Source organism: Carassius gibelio, chromosome B11 (genome assembly GCF_023724105.1).
Source record: "Carassius gibelio isolate Cgi1373 ecotype wild population from Czech Republic chromosome B11, carGib1.2-hapl.c, whole genome shotgun sequence".
Lineage (NCBI taxonomy): Eukaryota > Metazoa > Chordata > Actinopteri > Cypriniformes > Cyprinidae > Carassius > Carassius gibelio.
In genome coordinates, this window is record NC_068406.1 from 186,964 (window position 1) to 203,407 (window position 16,444).

The 16,444-nt window shown below is 45.5% G+C and overlaps 1 long non-coding RNA gene across 3 annotated transcripts; it reads right to left on the reverse strand.

Annotated features, from left to right (window-relative positions):
• Positions 1 to 368: 368 nt before the first annotated feature.
• LOC127967724 (uncharacterized) lies at positions 369 to 15,981 on the reverse strand. 3 transcript variants are annotated; one of them, XR_008155806.1, is made up of 3 exons: positions 15,699 to 15,981; positions 8,097 to 8,828; positions 369 to 5,060 (listed from the first exon to the last, which is right to left on the reverse strand). It is a non-coding gene; the product is annotated as an uncharacterized LOC127967724 (long non-coding RNA). The 3 variants fall into 3 exon arrangements; XR_008155804.1 differs by having other exon boundaries at positions 369 to 5,819; XR_008155805.1 differs by lacking the exon at positions 15,699 to 15,981 and adding an exon at positions 11,118 to 11,245 and having other exon boundaries at positions 369 to 5,819.
• Positions 15,982 to 16,444: the final 463 nt, after the last annotated feature.

Here is a 16,444-nt window from a genome sequence, read left to right on the forward strand (position 1 = left end):
CGGTCCTGAGTCCCACCGGCCGCCAAGAGTCACAAGCACACCCCCAAATCACACACAACAGCCAACACTTCCCCACAGAAAGCCAACGCCAGTCTAAAATATTTTTTTAGGCTCTGTAAAAAATCCCAAACCCGGGCTACAGCCACACGGGCTGTTTTTCTCAGGGGTGTGTGAAGAAAAACCGATGGTAGGTTAAGGTTTAGATGTGGTTAAGGGGTATATTACTCTAAAAGTACACATCTCAACGTCTGTATGGACGGAGAAGAAAAATTGAATAAACATATATTGTGCTCAGACGCATCACCACCCTAATGATGCCGGCTGTTTATTTTTAAATGTCTTCAAATTTTGTCATTCAGGTCTGTCGCGACGCGTTTCGAACCTTCCCACAGTGTTCTCATCAGGCGAATTCAATGACAAAATGACTCTGACCCAGCTCGCTCCAGCATTTATGTGCCAGGAGGGCGGGGCTTCTCACCTCGCAACCAATAGCAACCGATAACCACCTTCAGCATTGTATGATGCTTCATGAATTGTTTCTTTCACACACTAATAAACTGTATTGTTGTTTTTTAATTTTTTACAGGTACTAGGCGAATAATGTCGATCAGCAGGCACTTGCAGCAGGTAAGTAGGCACCTTTGTGCATAATTCAGGTGAGTACAGGGAACTCGAGGTCCATAGGAACCCGGCACTGGCTTGGTTAGGTGAAGGAAAATCCAGAATCCGAATCCCGAAGGATTCGAAAACGGTTGTGCACGGTCCTGAGTCCCACCGGCCGCCAAGAGTCACAAGCACACCCCCAAATCACACACAACAGCCAACACTTCCCCACCGAAAGCCAACGCCAGTCTAAAATATTTTTTTAGGCTCTGTAAAAAATCCCAAACCCGGGCTACAGCCACACGGGCTGTTTTTCTCAGGGGTGTGTGAAGAAAAACCGATGGTAGGTTAAGGTTTAGATGTGGTTAAGGGGTATATTACTCTAAAAGTACACATCTCAACGTCTGTATGGACGGAGAAGAAAAATTGAATAAACATATATTGTGCTCAGACGCATCACCACCCTAATGATGCCGGCTGTTTATTTTTAAATGTCTTCAAATTTTGTCATTCAGGTCTGTCGCGACGCGTTTCGAACCTTCCCACAGTGTTCTCATCAGGCGAATTCAATGACAAAATGACTCTGACCCAGCTCGCTCCAGCATTTATGTGCCAGGAGGGCGGGGCTTCTCACCTCGCAACCAATAGCAACCGATAACCACCTTCAGCATTGTATGATGCTTCATGAATTGTTTCTTTCACACACTAATAAACTGTATTGTTGTTTTTTAATTTTTTACAGGTACTAGGCGAATAATGTCGATCAGCAGGCACTTGCAGCAGGTAAGTAGGCACCTTTGTGCATAATTCAGGTGAGTACAGGGAACTCGAGGTCCATAGGAACCCGGCACTGGCTTGGTTAGGTGAAGGAAAATCCAGAATCCGAATCCCGAAGGATTCGAAAACGGTTGTGCACGGTCCTGAGTCCCACCGGCCGCCAAGAGTCACAAGCACACCCCCAAATCACACACAACAGCCAACACTTCCCCACAGAAAGCCAACGCCAGTCTAAAATATTTTTTTAGGCTCTGTAAAAAATCCCAAACCCGGGCTACAGCCACACGGGCTGTTTTTCTCAGGGGTGTGTGAAGAAAAACCGATGGTAGGTTAAGGTTTAGATGTGGTTAAGGGGTATATTACTCTAAAAGTACACATCTCAACGTCTGTATGGACGGAGAAGAAAAATTGAATAAACATATATTGTGCTCAGACGCATCACCACCCTAATGATGCCGGCTGTTTATTTTTAAATGTCTTCAAATTTTGTCATTCAGGTCTGTCGCGACGCGTTTCGAACCTTCCCACAGTGTTCTCATCAGGCGAATTCAATGACAAAATGACTCTGACCCAGCTCGCTCCAGCATTTATGTGCCAGGAGGGCGGGGCTTCTCACCTCGCAACCAATAGCAACCGATAACCACCTTCAGCATTGTATGATGCTTCATGAATTGTTTCTTTCACACACTAATAAACTGTATTGTTGTTTTTTAATTTTTTACAGGTACTAGGCGAATAATGTCGATCAGCAGGCACTTGCAGCAGGTAAGTAGGCACCTTTGTGCATAATTCAGGTGAGTACAGGGAACTCGAGGTCCATAGGAACCCGGCACTGGCTTGGTTAGGTGAAGGAAAATCCAGAATCCGAATCCCGAAGGATTCGAAAACGGTTGTGCACGGTCCTGAGTCCCACCGGCCGCCAAGAGTCACAAGCACACCCCCAAATCACACACAACAGCCAACACTTCCCCACAGAAAGCCAACGCCAGTCTAAAATATTTTTTTAGGCTCTGTAAAAAATCCCAAACCCGGGCTACAGCCACACGGGCTGTTTTTCTCAGGGGTGTGTGAAGAAAAACCGATGGTAGGTTAAGGTTTAGATGTGGTTAAGGGGTATATTACTCTAAAAGTACACATCTCAACGTCTGTATGGACGGAGAAGAAAAATTGAATAAACATATATTGTGCTCAGACGCATCACCACCCTAATGATGCCGGCTGTTTATTTTTAAATGTCTTCAAATTTTGTCATTCAGGTCTGTCGCGACGCGTTTCGAACCTTCCCACAGTGTTCTCATCAGGCGAATTCAATGACAAAATGACTCTGACCCAGCTCGCTCCAGCATTTATGTGCCAGGAGGGCGGGGCTTCTCACCTCGCAACCAATAGCAACCGATAACCACCTTCAGCATTGTATGATGCTTCATGAATTGTTTCTTTCACACACTAATAAACTGTATTGTTGTTTTTTAATTTTTTACAGGTACTAGGCGAATAATGTCGATCAGCAGGCACTTGCAGCAGGTAAGTAGGCACCTTTGTGCATAATTCAGGTGAGTACAGGGAACTCGAGGTCCATAGGAACCCGGCACTGGCTTGGTTAGGTGAAGGAAAATCCAGAATCCGAATCCCGAAGGATTCGAAAACGGTTGTGCACGGTCCTGAGTCCCACCGGCCGCCAAGAGTCACAAGCACACCCCCAAATCACACACAACAGCCAACACTTCCCCACAGAAAGCCAACGCCAGTCTAAAATATTTTTTTAGGCTCTGTAAAAAATCCCAAACCCGGGCTACAGCCACACGGGCTGTTTTTCTCAGGGGTGTGTGAAGAAAAACCGATGGTAGGTTAAGGTTTAGATGTGGTTAAGGGGTATATTACTCTAAAAGTACACATCTCAACGTCTGTATGGACGGAGAAGAAAAATTGAATAAACATATATTGTGCTCAGACGCATCACCACCCTAATGATGCCGGCTGTTTATTTTTAAATGTCTTCAAATTTTGTCATTCAGGTCTGTCGCGACGCGTTTCGAACCTTCCCACAGTGTTCTCATCAGGCGAATTCAATGACAAAATGACTCTGACCCAGCTCGCTCCAGCATTTATGTGCCAGGAGGGCGGGGCTTCTCACCTCGCAACCAATAGCAACCGATAACCACCTTCAGCATTGTATGATGCTTCATGAATTGTTTCTTTCACACACTAATAAACTGTATTGTTGTTTTTTAATTTTTTACAGGTACTAGGCGAATAATGTCGATCAGCAGGCACTTGCAGCAGGTAAGTAGGCACCTTTGTGCATAATTCAGGTGAGTACAGGGAACTCGAGGTCCATAGGAACCCGGCACTGGCTTGGTTAGGTGAAGGAAAATCCAGAATCCGAATCCCGAAGGATTCGAAAACGGTTGTGCACGGTCCTGAGTCCCACCGGCCGCCAAGAGTCACAAGCACACCCCCAAATCACACACAACAGCCAACACTTCCCCACAGAAAGCCAACGCCAGTCTAAAATATTTTTTTAGGCTCTGTAAAAAATCCCAAACCCGGGCTACAGCCACACGGGCTGTTTTTCTCAGGGGTGTGTGAAGAAAAACCGATGGTAGGTTAAGGTTTAGATGTGGTTAAGGGGTATATTACTCTAAAAGTACACATCTCAACGTCTGTATGGACGGAGAAGAAAAATTGAATAAACATATATTGTGCTCAGACGCATCACCACCCTAATGATGCCGGCTGTTTATTTTTAAATGTCTTCAAATTTTGTCATTCAGGTCTGTCGCGACGCGTTTCGAACCTTCCCACAGTGTTCTCATCAGGCGAATTCAATGACAAAATGACTCTGACCCAGCTCGCTCCAGCATTTATGTGCCAGGAGGGCGGGGCTTCTCACCTCGCAACCAATAGCAACCGATAACCACCTTCAGCATTGTATGATGCTTCATGAATTGTTTCTTTCACACACTAATAAACTGTATTGTTGTTTTTTAATTTTTTACAGGTACTAGGCGAATAATGTCGATCAGCAGGCACTTGCAGCAGGTAAGTAGGCACCTTTGTGCATAATTCAGGTGAGTACAGGGAACTCGAGGTCCATAGGAACCCGGCACTGGCTTGGTTAGGTGAAGGAAAATCCAGAATCCGAATCCCGAAGGATTCGAAAACGGTTGTGCACGGTCCTGAGTCCCACCGGCCGCCAAGAGTCACAAGCACACCCCCAAATCACACACAACAGCCAACACTTCCCCACAGAAAGCCAACGCCAGTCTAAAATATTTTTTTAGGCTCTGTAAAAAATCCCAAACCCGGGCTACAGCCACACGGGCTGTTTTTCTCAGGGGTGTGTGAAGAAAAACCGATGGTAGGTTAAGGTTTAGATGTGGTTAAGGGGTATATTACTCTAAAAGTACACATCTCAACGTCTGTATGGACGGAGAAGAAAAATTGAATAAACATATATTGTGCTCAGACGCATCACCACCCTAATGATGCCGGCTGTTTATTTTTAAATGTCTTCAAATTTTGTCATTCAGGTCTGTCGCGACGCGTTTCGAACCTTCCCACAGTGTTCTCATCAGGCGAATTCAATGACAAAATGACTCTGACCCAGCTCGCTCCAGCATTTATGTGCCAGGAGGGCGGGGCTTCTCACCTCGCAACCAATAGCAACCGATAACCACCTTCAGCATTGTATGATGCTTCATGAATTGTTTCTTTCACACACTAATAAACTGTATTGTTGTTTTTTAATTTTTTACAGGTACTAGGCGAATAATGTCGATCAGCAGGCACTTGCAGCAGGTAAGTAGGCACCTTTGTGCATAATTCAGGTGAGTACAGGGAACTCGAGGTCCATAGGAACCCGGCACTGGCTTGGTTAGGTGAAGGAAAATCCAGAATCCGAATCCCGAAGGATTCGAAAACGGTTGTGCACGGTCCTGAGTCCCACCGGCCGCCAAGAGTCACAAGCACACCCCCAAATCACACACAACAGCCAACACTTCCCCACAGAAAGCCAACGCCAGTCTAAAATATTTTTTTAGGCTCTGTAAAAAATCCCAAACCCGGGCTACAGCCACACGGGCTGTTTTTCTCAGGGGTGTGTGAAGAAAAACCGATGGTAGGTTAAGGTTTAGATGTGGTTAAGGGGTATATTACTCTAAAAGTACACATCTCAACGTCTGTATGGACGGAGAAGAAAAATTGAATAAACATATATTGTGCTCAGACGCATCACCACCCTAATGATGCCGGCTGTTTATTTTTAAATGTCTTCAAATTTTGTCATTCAGGTCTGTCGCGACGCGTTTCGAACCTTCCCACAGTGTTCTCATCAGGCGAATTCAATGACAAAATGACTCTGACCCAGCTCGCTCCAGCATTTATGTGCCAGGAGGGCGGGGCTTCTCACCTCGCAACCAATAGCAACCGATAACCACCTTCAGCATTGTATGATGCTTCATGAATTGTTTCTTTCACACACTAATAAACTGTATTGTTGTTTTTTAATTTTTTACAGGTACTAGGCGAATAATGTCGATCAGCAGGCACTTGCAGCAGGTAAGTAGGCACCTTTGTGCATAATTCAGGTGAGTACAGGGAACTCGAGGTCCATAGGAACCCGGCACTGGCTTGGTTAGGTGAAGGAAAATCCAGAATCCGAATCCCGAAGGATTCGAAAACGGTTGTGCACGTCCTGAGTCCCACCGGCCGCCAAGAGTCACAAGCACACCCCCAAATCACACACAACAGCCAACACTTCCCCACAGAAAGCCAACGCCAGTCTAAAATATTTTTTTAGGCTCTGTAAAAATCCCAAACCCGGGCTACAGCCACACGGGCTGTTTTTCTCAGGGGTGTGTGAAGAAAAACCGATGGTAGGTTAAGGTTTAGATGTGGTTAAGGGGTATATTACTCTAAAAGTACACATCTCAACGTCTGTATGGACGGAGAAGAAAAATTGAATAAACATATATTGTGCTCAGACGCATCACCACCCTAATGATGCCGGCTGTTTATTTTTAAATGTCTTCAAATTTTGTCATTCAGGTCTGTCGCGACGCGTTTCGCGAACCTTCCCACAGTGTTCTCATCAGGCGAATTCAATGACAAAATGACTCTGACCCAGCTCGCTCCAGCATTTATGTGCCAGGAGGGCGGGGCTTCTCACCTCGCAACCAATAGCAACCGATAACCACCTTTCAGCATTGTATGATGCTTCATGAATTGTTTCTTTCACACACTAATAAACTGTATTGTTGTTTTTTAATTTTTTACAGGTACTAGGCGAATAATGTCGATCAGCAGGCACTTGCAGCAGGTAAGTAGGCACCTTTGTGCATAATTCAGGTGAGTACAGGGAACTCGAGGTCCATAGGAACCCGGCACTGGCTTGGTTAGGTGAAGGAAAATCCAGAATCCGAATCCCGAAGGATTCGAAAACGGTGTGCACGGTCCTGAGTCCCACCGGCCGCCAAGAGTCACAAGCACACCCCAAATCACACACAACAGCCAACACTTCCCCACAGAAAGCCAACGCCAGTCTAAAATATTTTTTTAGGCTCTGTAAAAAATCCCAAACCCGGGCTACAGCCACACGGGCTGTTTTTCTCAGGGTGTGTGAAGAAAAACCGATGGTAGGTTAAGGTTTAGATGTGGTTAAGGGTATATTACTCTAAAAGTACACATCTCAACGTCTGTATGGACGGAGAAGAAAAATTGAATAAACATATATTGTGCTCAGACGCATCACCACCCTAATGATGCCGGCTGTTTATTTTTAAATGTCTTCAAATTTTGTCATTCAGGTCTGTCGCGACGCGTTTCGAGACCTTCCCACAGTGTTCTCATCAGGCGAATTCAATGACAAAATGACTCTGACCAGCTCGCTCTCAGCATTTATGTGCCAGGAGGGCGGGGCTTCTCACCTCGCAACCAATAGCAACCGATAACCACCTTCAGCATTGTATGATGCTTCATGAATTGTTTCTTTCACACACTAATAAACTGTATTGTTGTTTTTTAATTTTTTACAGGTACTAGTGCGAATAATGTCGATCAGCAGGCACTTGCAGCAGGTAAGTAGGCACCTTTGTGCATAATTCAGGTGAGTACAGGGAACTCGAGGTCCATAGGAACCCGGCACTGGCTTGGTTAGGTGAAGGAAAATCCAGAATCCGAATCCCGAAGGATTCGAAAACGGTTGTGCACGGTCCTGAGTCCCACCGGCCGCCAAGAGTCACAAGCACACCCCCAAATCACACACAACAGCCAACACTTCCCCACAGAAAAGCCAACGCCAGTCTAAAATATTTTTTTAGGCTCTGTAAAAAATCCCAAACCCGGGCTACAGCCACACGGGCTGTTTTTCTCAGGGGTGTGTGAAGAAAAACCGATGGTAGGTTAAGGTTTAGATGTGGTTAAGGGGTATATTACTCTAAAAGTACACATCTCAACGTCTGTATGGACGGAGAAGAAAAATTGAATAAACATATATTGTGCTCAGACGCATCACCACCCTAATGATGCCGGCTGTTTATTTTTAAATGTCTTCAAATTTTGTCATTCAGGTCTGTCGCGAACGCGTTTCGAACCTTCCCACAGTGTTCTCATCAGGCGAATTCAATGACAAAATGACTCTGACCCAGCTCGCTCCAGCATTTATGTGCCAGGAGGGCGGGGCTTCTCTCCTCGCAACCAATAGCAACGATAACCACCTTCAGCATTGTATGATGCTTCATGAATTGTTTCTTTCACACACTAATAAACTGTATTGTTGTTTTTTTAATTTTTTACAGGTACTAGGCGAATAATGTCGATCAGCAGGCACTTGCAGCAGGTAAGTAGGCACCTTTGTGCATAATTCAGGTGAGTACAGGGAACTCGAGGTCCATAGGAACCCGGCACTGGCTTGGTTAGGTGAAGGAAAATCCAGAATCCGAATCCCGAAGGATTCGAAAACGGTTGTGCACGGTCCTGAGTCCACCGGCCGCCAAGAGTCACAAGCACACCCCCAAATCACACAACAACAGCCAACACTTCCCCACAGAAAGCCAACGCCAGTCTAAAATATTTTTTTAGGCTCTGTAAACAATCCCAAACCCGGGCTACAGCCACACGGGCTGTTTTTCTCAGGGGTGTGTGAAGAAAAACCGATGGTAGGTTAAGGTTTAGATGTGGTTAAGGGGTATATTACTCTAAAAGTACACATCTCAACGTCTGTATGGACGGAGAAGAAAAATTGAATAAACATATATTGTGCTCAGACGCATCACCACCCTAATGATGCCGGCTGTTTATTTTTAAATGTCTTCAAATTTTGTCATTCAGGTCTGTCGCGACGCGTTTCGAACCTTCCCACAGTGTTCTCATCAGGCGAATTCAATGACAAAATGACTCTGACCCAGCTCGCTCCAGCATTTATGTGCCAGGAGGGCGGGGCTTCTCACCTCGCAACCAATAGCAACCGATAACCACCTTCAGCATTGATATGATGCTTCATGAATTGTTTCTTTCACACACTAATAAACTGTATTGTTGTTTTTTAATTTTTTACAGGTACTAGGCGAATAATGTCGATCAGCAGGCACTTGCAGCAGGTAAGTAGGCACCTTTTGTGCATAATTCAGGTGAGTACAGGGAACTCGAGTCCATAGGAACCCGGCACTGGCTTGGTTAGGTGAAGGAAAATCCAGAATCCGAATCCCGAAGGATTCGAAAACGGTTGTGCACGGTCCTGAGTCCCACCGGCCGCCAAGAGTCACAAGCACACCCCCAAATCACACACAACAGCCAACACTTCCCCACAGAAGCCAACGCCAGTCTAAAATATTTTTTTAGGCTCTGTAAAAAATCCCAAACCCGGGCTACAGCCACACGGGCTGTTTTTCTCAGGGGTGTGTGAAGAAAAACCGATGGTAAGGTTAAGGTTTAGATGTGGTTAAGGGGTATATTACTCTAAAAGTACACATCTCAACGTCTGTATGGACGGAGAAGAAAAATTGAATAAACATATATTGTGCTCAGACGCATCACCACCCTAATGATGCCGGCTGTTTATTTTTAAATGTCTTCAAATTTTTGTCATTCAGGTCTGTCGCGACGCGTTTCGAACCATTCCCACAGTGTTCTCATCAGGCGAATTCAATGACAAAATGACTCTGACCCAGCTCGCTCCAGCATTTATGTGCCAGGGAGGGCGGGGCTTCTCACCTCGCAAACCAATAGGCAACCGATAACCACCTTCAGCATTGTATGATGCTTCATGAATTGTTTCTTTCACACACTAATAAACTGTATTGTTGTTTTTTAATTTTTTACAGGTACTAGGCGAATAATGTCGATCAGCAGGCACTTGCAGCAGGTAAGTAGGCACCTTTGTGCATAATTCAGGTGAGTACAGGGAACTCGAGGGTCCATAGGAACCCGGCACTGGCTTGGTTAGGTGAAGGAAAATCCAGAATCCGAATCCCGAAGGATTCGAAAAACGGTTGTGCCACGGTCCTGAGTCCCACCGGCCGCCAAGAGTCACAAGCACACCCCCAAATCACACACAACAGCCAACACTTCCCCACAGAAAGCCAACGCCAGTCTAAAATATTTTTTAGGCTCTGTAAAAAATCCCAAACCCGGGCTACAGCCACACGGGCTGTTTTTCTCAGGGGTGTGTGAAGAAAAACCGATGGTAGGTTAAGGTTTAGATGTGGTTAAGGGGTATATTACTCTAAAAGTACACATCTCAACGTCTGTATGGACGGAGAAGAAAAATTGAATAAACATATATTGTGCTCAGACGCATCACCACCTAATGATGCCGGCTGTTTATTTTTAAATGTCTTCAAATTTTGTCATTCAGGTCTGTCGCGACAGCGTTTCGAACCTTCCCACAGTGTTCTCATCAGGCGAATTCAATGACAAAATGACTCTGACCCAGCTCGCTCCAGCATTTATGTGCCAGGAGGGCGGGGCTTCTCACCTCGCAACCAATAGCAACCGATAACCACCTTCAGCATTGTATGATGCTTCATGAATTGTTTCTTTCACACACTAATAAACTGTATTGTTGTTTTTTAATTTTTTACAGGTACTAGGCGAATAATGTCGATCAGCAGGCACTTGCAGCAGGTAAGTAGGGCACCTTTGTGCATAATTCAGGTGAGTACAGGGAACTCGAGGTCCATAGGAACCCGGCACTGGCTTGGTTAGGTGAAGGAAAATCCAGAATCCGAATCCCGAAGGATTCGAAAACGGTTGTGCACGGTCCTGAGTCCCACCGGCCGCCAAGAGTCACAAGCACACCCCCAAATCACACACAACAGCCAACACTTCCCCACAGAAAGCCAACGCCAGTCTAAAATATTTTTTTAGGCTCTGTAAAAAATCCCAAACCCGGGCTACAGCCACACGGGCTGTTTTTTCTCAGGGGTGTGTGAAGAAAAACCGATGGTAGGTTTAAGGTTCTAGATGTGGTTAAGGGTATATTACTCTAAAAGTACACATCTCAACGTCTGTATGGACGGAGAAGAAAAATTGAATAAACATATATTGTGCTCAGACGCATCACCACCCTAATGATGCCGGCTGTTTATTTTTAAATGTCTTCAAATTTTGTCATTCAGGTCTGTCGCGACGCGTTTCGAACCTTCCCACAGTGTTCTCATCAGGCGAATTCAATGACAAAAATGACTCTGACCCAGCTCGCTCCAGCATTTATGTGCCAGGAGGGCGGGGCTTCTCACCTCGCAACCAATAGCAACCGATAACCACCTTCAGCATTGTATGATGCTTCATGAATTGTTTCTTTCACACACTAATAAACTGTATTGTTGTTTTTTAATTTTTTACAGGTACTAGGCGAATAATGTCGATCAGGCAGGCACTTGCAGCAGGTAAGTAGGCACCTTTGTGCATAATCAGGTGAGTACAGGGAACTCGAGGTCCATAGGAACCCGGCACTGGCTTGGTTAGGTGAAGGAAAATCCAGAATCCGAATCCCGAAGGATTCGAAAACGGTTGTGCACGGTCCTGAGTCCCACCGGCCGCCAAGAGTCACAAGCACACCCCCAAATCACACACAACAGCCAACACTTCCCCACAGAAAGCCAACGCCAGTCTAAAATAATTTTTTTAGGCTCTGTAAAAAATCCCAAACCCCGGGCTACCAGCCACACGGGCTGTTTTTCTCAGGGGTGTGTGAAGAAAAACCGATGGTAGGTTAAGGTTTAGATGTGGTTAAGGGGTATATTACTCTAAAAGTACACATCTCAACGTCTGTATGGACGGAGAAGAAAAATTGAATAAACATATATTGTGCTCAGACGCATCACCCACCCTAATGATGCCGGCTGTTTATTTTTAAATGTCTTCAAATTTTGTCATTCAGGTCTGTCGCGACGCGTTTCGAACCTTCCCACAGTGTTCTCATCAGGCGAATTCAATGACAAAATGACTCTGACCCAGCTCGCTCCAGCATTTATGTGCCAGGAGGGCGGGGCTTCTCACCTCGCAACCAATAGCAACCGATAACCACCTTCAGCATTGTATGATGCTTCATGAATTGTTTCTTTCACACACTAATAAACTGTATTGTTGTTTTTTAATTTTTTACAGGTACTAGGCGAATAATGTCGATCAGCAGGGCACTTGCAGCAGGTAAGTAGGCACCCTTTGTGCATAATTCAGGTGAGTACAGGGAACTCGAGGTCCATAGGAACCCCGGCACTGGCTTGTTAGGTGAAGGAAAATCCAGAATCCGAATCCCGAAGGATTCGAAAAACGGTTGTGCACGGTCCTGAGTCCCACCGGCCGCCAAGAGTCACAAGCACACCCCCAAATCACACACAACAGCCAACACTTCCCCACAGAAAGCCAACGCCAGTCTAAAATATTTTTTTAGGCTCTGTAAAAAATCCCAAACCCGGGCTACAGCCACACGGGCTGTTTTTCTCAGGGGTGTGTGAAGAAAAACCGATGGTAGGTTAAGGTTTAGATGGGTTAAGGGGTATATTACTCTAAAAAGTACACATCTCACGTCTGTATGGACGGAGAAGAAAAATTGAATAAACTATATATTGTGCTCAGACGCATCACCACCCCTAATGATGCCGGCTGTTTATTTTTAAATGTCTTCAAATTTTGTCATTCAGGTCTGTCGCGACGCGTTTCGAACCTTCCCACAGTGTTCTCATCAGGCGAATTCAATGACAAAATGACTCTGACCCAGCTCGCTCCAGCATTTATGTGCCAGGAGGGCGGGGCTTCTCACCTCGCAACCAATAGCAACCGATAACCACCTTCAGCATTGTATGATGCTTCATGAATTGTTTCTTTCACACACTAATAAACTGTATTGTTGTTTTTTAATTTTTTACAGGTACTAGGCGAATAATGTCGATCAGCAGGCACTTGCAGCAGGTAAAGTAGGCACCTTTGTGCATAATTCAGGGTGAGTACAGGGAACTCGAGGTCCATAGGAACCCGGCACTGGCTTGGTTAGGTGAAGGAAAATCCAGAATCCGAATCCCGAAGGATTCGAAAACGGTTGTGCACGGTCCTGAGTCCCACCGGCCGCCAAGAGTCACAAGCACACCCCCAAATCACACACAACAGCCAACACTTCCCCACAGAAAGCCAACGCCAGTCTAAAATATTTTTTTTAGGCTCTGTAAAAAATCCCCAAACCCGGGCTACAGCCACACGGGCTGTTTTTCTCAGGGGTGTGTGTGAAGAAAAACCGATGGTAGGTTAAGGTTTAGATGTGGTTAAGGGGTATATTACTCTAAAAGTACACATCTTCAACGTCTGTATGGACGGAGAAGAAAAATTGAATAAACATATATTGTGCTCAGACACGCAATCACCACCCCCTAATGATGCCGGCTGTTTATTTTTAAATGTCTTCAAATTTTGTCATTCAGGTCTGTCGCGACGCGTTTCGAACCTTCCCACAGTGTTCTCATCAGGCGAATTCAATGACAAAATGACTCTGACCCAGCTCGCTCCAGCATTTATGTGCCAGGAGGGCGGGGCTTCTCACCTCGCAACCATTAGCAACCGATAACCACCTTCAGCATTGTATGATGCTTCATGAATTGTTTCTTTCACACACTAATAAACTGTATTGTTGTTTTTTAATTTTTTACAGGTACTCAAGGCGAATAATGTCGATCAGCAGGCACTTGCAGCAGGTAAGTAGGCACCTTTAGTGCATAATTCAGGTGAGTACAGGGAACTCGAGGTCCATAGGAACCCGGCACTGGCTTGGTTAGGTGAAGGAAAATCCAGAATCCGAATCCCGAAGGATTCGAAACGGTTGTGCACGGTCCTGAGTCCCACCGGCCGCCAAGAGTCACAAGCACACCCCCAAATCACACACAACAGCCAACACTTCCCCACAGAAAGCCAACGCCAGTCTAAATATTTTTTTAGGCTCTGTAAAAAATCCCAAACCCGGGCTACAGCCACACGGGCTGTTTTTCTCAGGGGTGTGTGAAGAAAAACCGATGGTAGGGTTAAGGTTTAGATGTGGTTAAGGGGTATATTACTCTAAAAGTACACATCTCAACGTCTGTATGGACGGAGAAGAAAAATTGAATAAACATATATTGTGCTCAGACGCATCACCACCCTAATGATGCCGGCTGTTTATTTTTAAATGTCTTCAAATTTTGTCATTCAGGTCTGTCGCGACGCGTTTCGAACCTTCCCACAGTGTTCTCATCAGGCGAATTCAATGACAAAATGACTCTGACCCAGCTCGCTCCAGCATTTATGTGCCAGGAGGGCGGGGCTTCTCACCTCGCAACCAATAGCAACCGATAACCACCTTCAGCATTGTATGATGCTTCATGAATTGTTTCTTTCACACACTAATAAACTGTATTGTTGTTTTTTAATTTTTTACAGGTACTAGGCGAATAATGTCGATCAGCAGGCACTTGCAGCAGGTAAGTAGGCACCTTTGTGCATAATTCAGGTGAGTACAGGGAACTCGAGGTCCATAGTGAAACCCGGCACTGGCTTGGTTAGGTGAAGGAAAATCCAGAATCCGAATCCCGAAGGATTCGAAAACGGTTGTGCACGGTCCTGAGTCCCACCGGCCGCCAAGAGTCACAAGCACACCCCCAAATCACACACAACAGCCAACACTTCCCCACAGAAAGCCAACGCCAGTCTAAAATATTTTTTTAGGCTCTGTAAAAAATCCCAAACCCGGGCTACAGCCACACGGGCTGTTTTTCTCAGGGTGTGTGAAGAAAAACCGATGGTAGGTTAAGGTTTAGATGTGGTTAAGGGGTATATTACTCTAAAAGTACACATCTCAACGTCTGTATGGACGGAGAAGAAAAAATTGAATAAACATATATTGTGCTCAGACGCATCACCACCCTAATGATGCCGGCTGTTTATTTTTAAATGTCTTCAAATTTTGTCATTCAGGTCTGTCGCGACGCGTTTCGAACCTTCCCACAGTGTTCTCATCAGGCGAATTCAATGACAAAATGACTCTGACCCAGCTCGCTCCAGCATTTATGTGCCAGGAGGGCGGGGCTTCTCACCTCGCAACCAATAGCAACCGATAACCACCTTCAGCATTGTATGATGCTTCATGAATTGTTTCTTTCACACACTAATAAACTGTATTGTTGTTTTTTAATTTTTTACAGGTACTAGGCGAATAATGTCGATCAGCAGGCACTTGCAGCAGGTAAGTAGGCACCTTTGTGCATAATTCAGGTGAGTACAGGGAACTCGAGGTCCATAGGAACCCGGCACTGGCTTGGTTAGGTGAAGGAAAATCCAGAATCCGAATCCCGAAGGATTCGAAAACGGTTGTGCACGGTCCTGAGTCCCACCGGCCCGCCAAGAGTCACAAGCACACCCCCAAATCACACACAACAGCCAACACTTCCCCACAGAAAGCCAACGCCAGTCTAAAATATTTTTTTTAGGCTCTGTAAAAAATCCCAAACCCGGGCTACAGCCACACGGGCTGTTTTTCTCAGGGGTGTGTGAAGAAAAACCGATGGTAGGTTAAGGTTTAGATGTGGTTAAGGGGTATATTACTCTAAAAGTACACATCTCAACGTCTGTATGGACGGAGAAGAAAAATTGAATAAACATATATTGTGCTCAGACGCATCACCACCCTAATGATGCCGGCTGTTTATTTTAAATGTCTTCAAATTTTGTCATTCAAGGTCTGTCGCGACGCGTTTCGAACCTTCCCACAGTGTTCTCATCAGGCGAATTCAATGACAAAATGACTCTGACCCAGCTCGCTCACAGCATTTATGTGCCAGGAGGGCGGGGCTTCTCACCTCGCAACCAATAGCAACCGATAACCACCTTCAGCATTGTATGATGCTTCATGAATTGTTTCTTTCACACACTAATAAACTGTATTGTTGTTTTTTAATTTTTTACAGGTACTAGGCGAATAATGTCGATCAGCAGGCACTTGCAGCAGGTAAGTAGGCACCTTTGTGCATAATTCAGGTGAGTACAGGGAACTCGAGGTCCATAGGAACCCGGCACTGGCTTGGTTAGGTGAAGGAAAATCCAGAATCCGAATCCCGAAGGATTCGAAAACGGTTGTGCACGGTCCCTGAGTCCCACCGGCCGCCAAGAGTCACAAGCACACCCCCAAAATCACACACAACAGCCAACACTTCCCCACAGAAAGCCAACGCCAGTCTAAAATATTTTTTTAGGCTCTGTAAAAAAATCCCAAACCCGGGCTACAGCCACACGGGGCTGTTTTTCTCAGGGGTGTGTGAAGAAAAACCGATGGTAGGTTAAGGTTTAGATGTGGTTAAGGGGTATATTACTCTAAAAGTACACATCTCAACGTCTGTATGGACGGAGAAGAAAATTGAATAAACATATATTGTGCTCAGAACGCATCACCACCCTAATGATGCCGGCTGTTTATTTTTAAATGTCTTCAAATTTTGTCATTCAGGTCTGTCGCGACGCGTTTCGAACCTTCCCACAGTGTTCTCATCAGGCGAATTCAATGACAAAATGACTCTGACCCAGCTCGCTCCAGCATTTATGTCCTGCC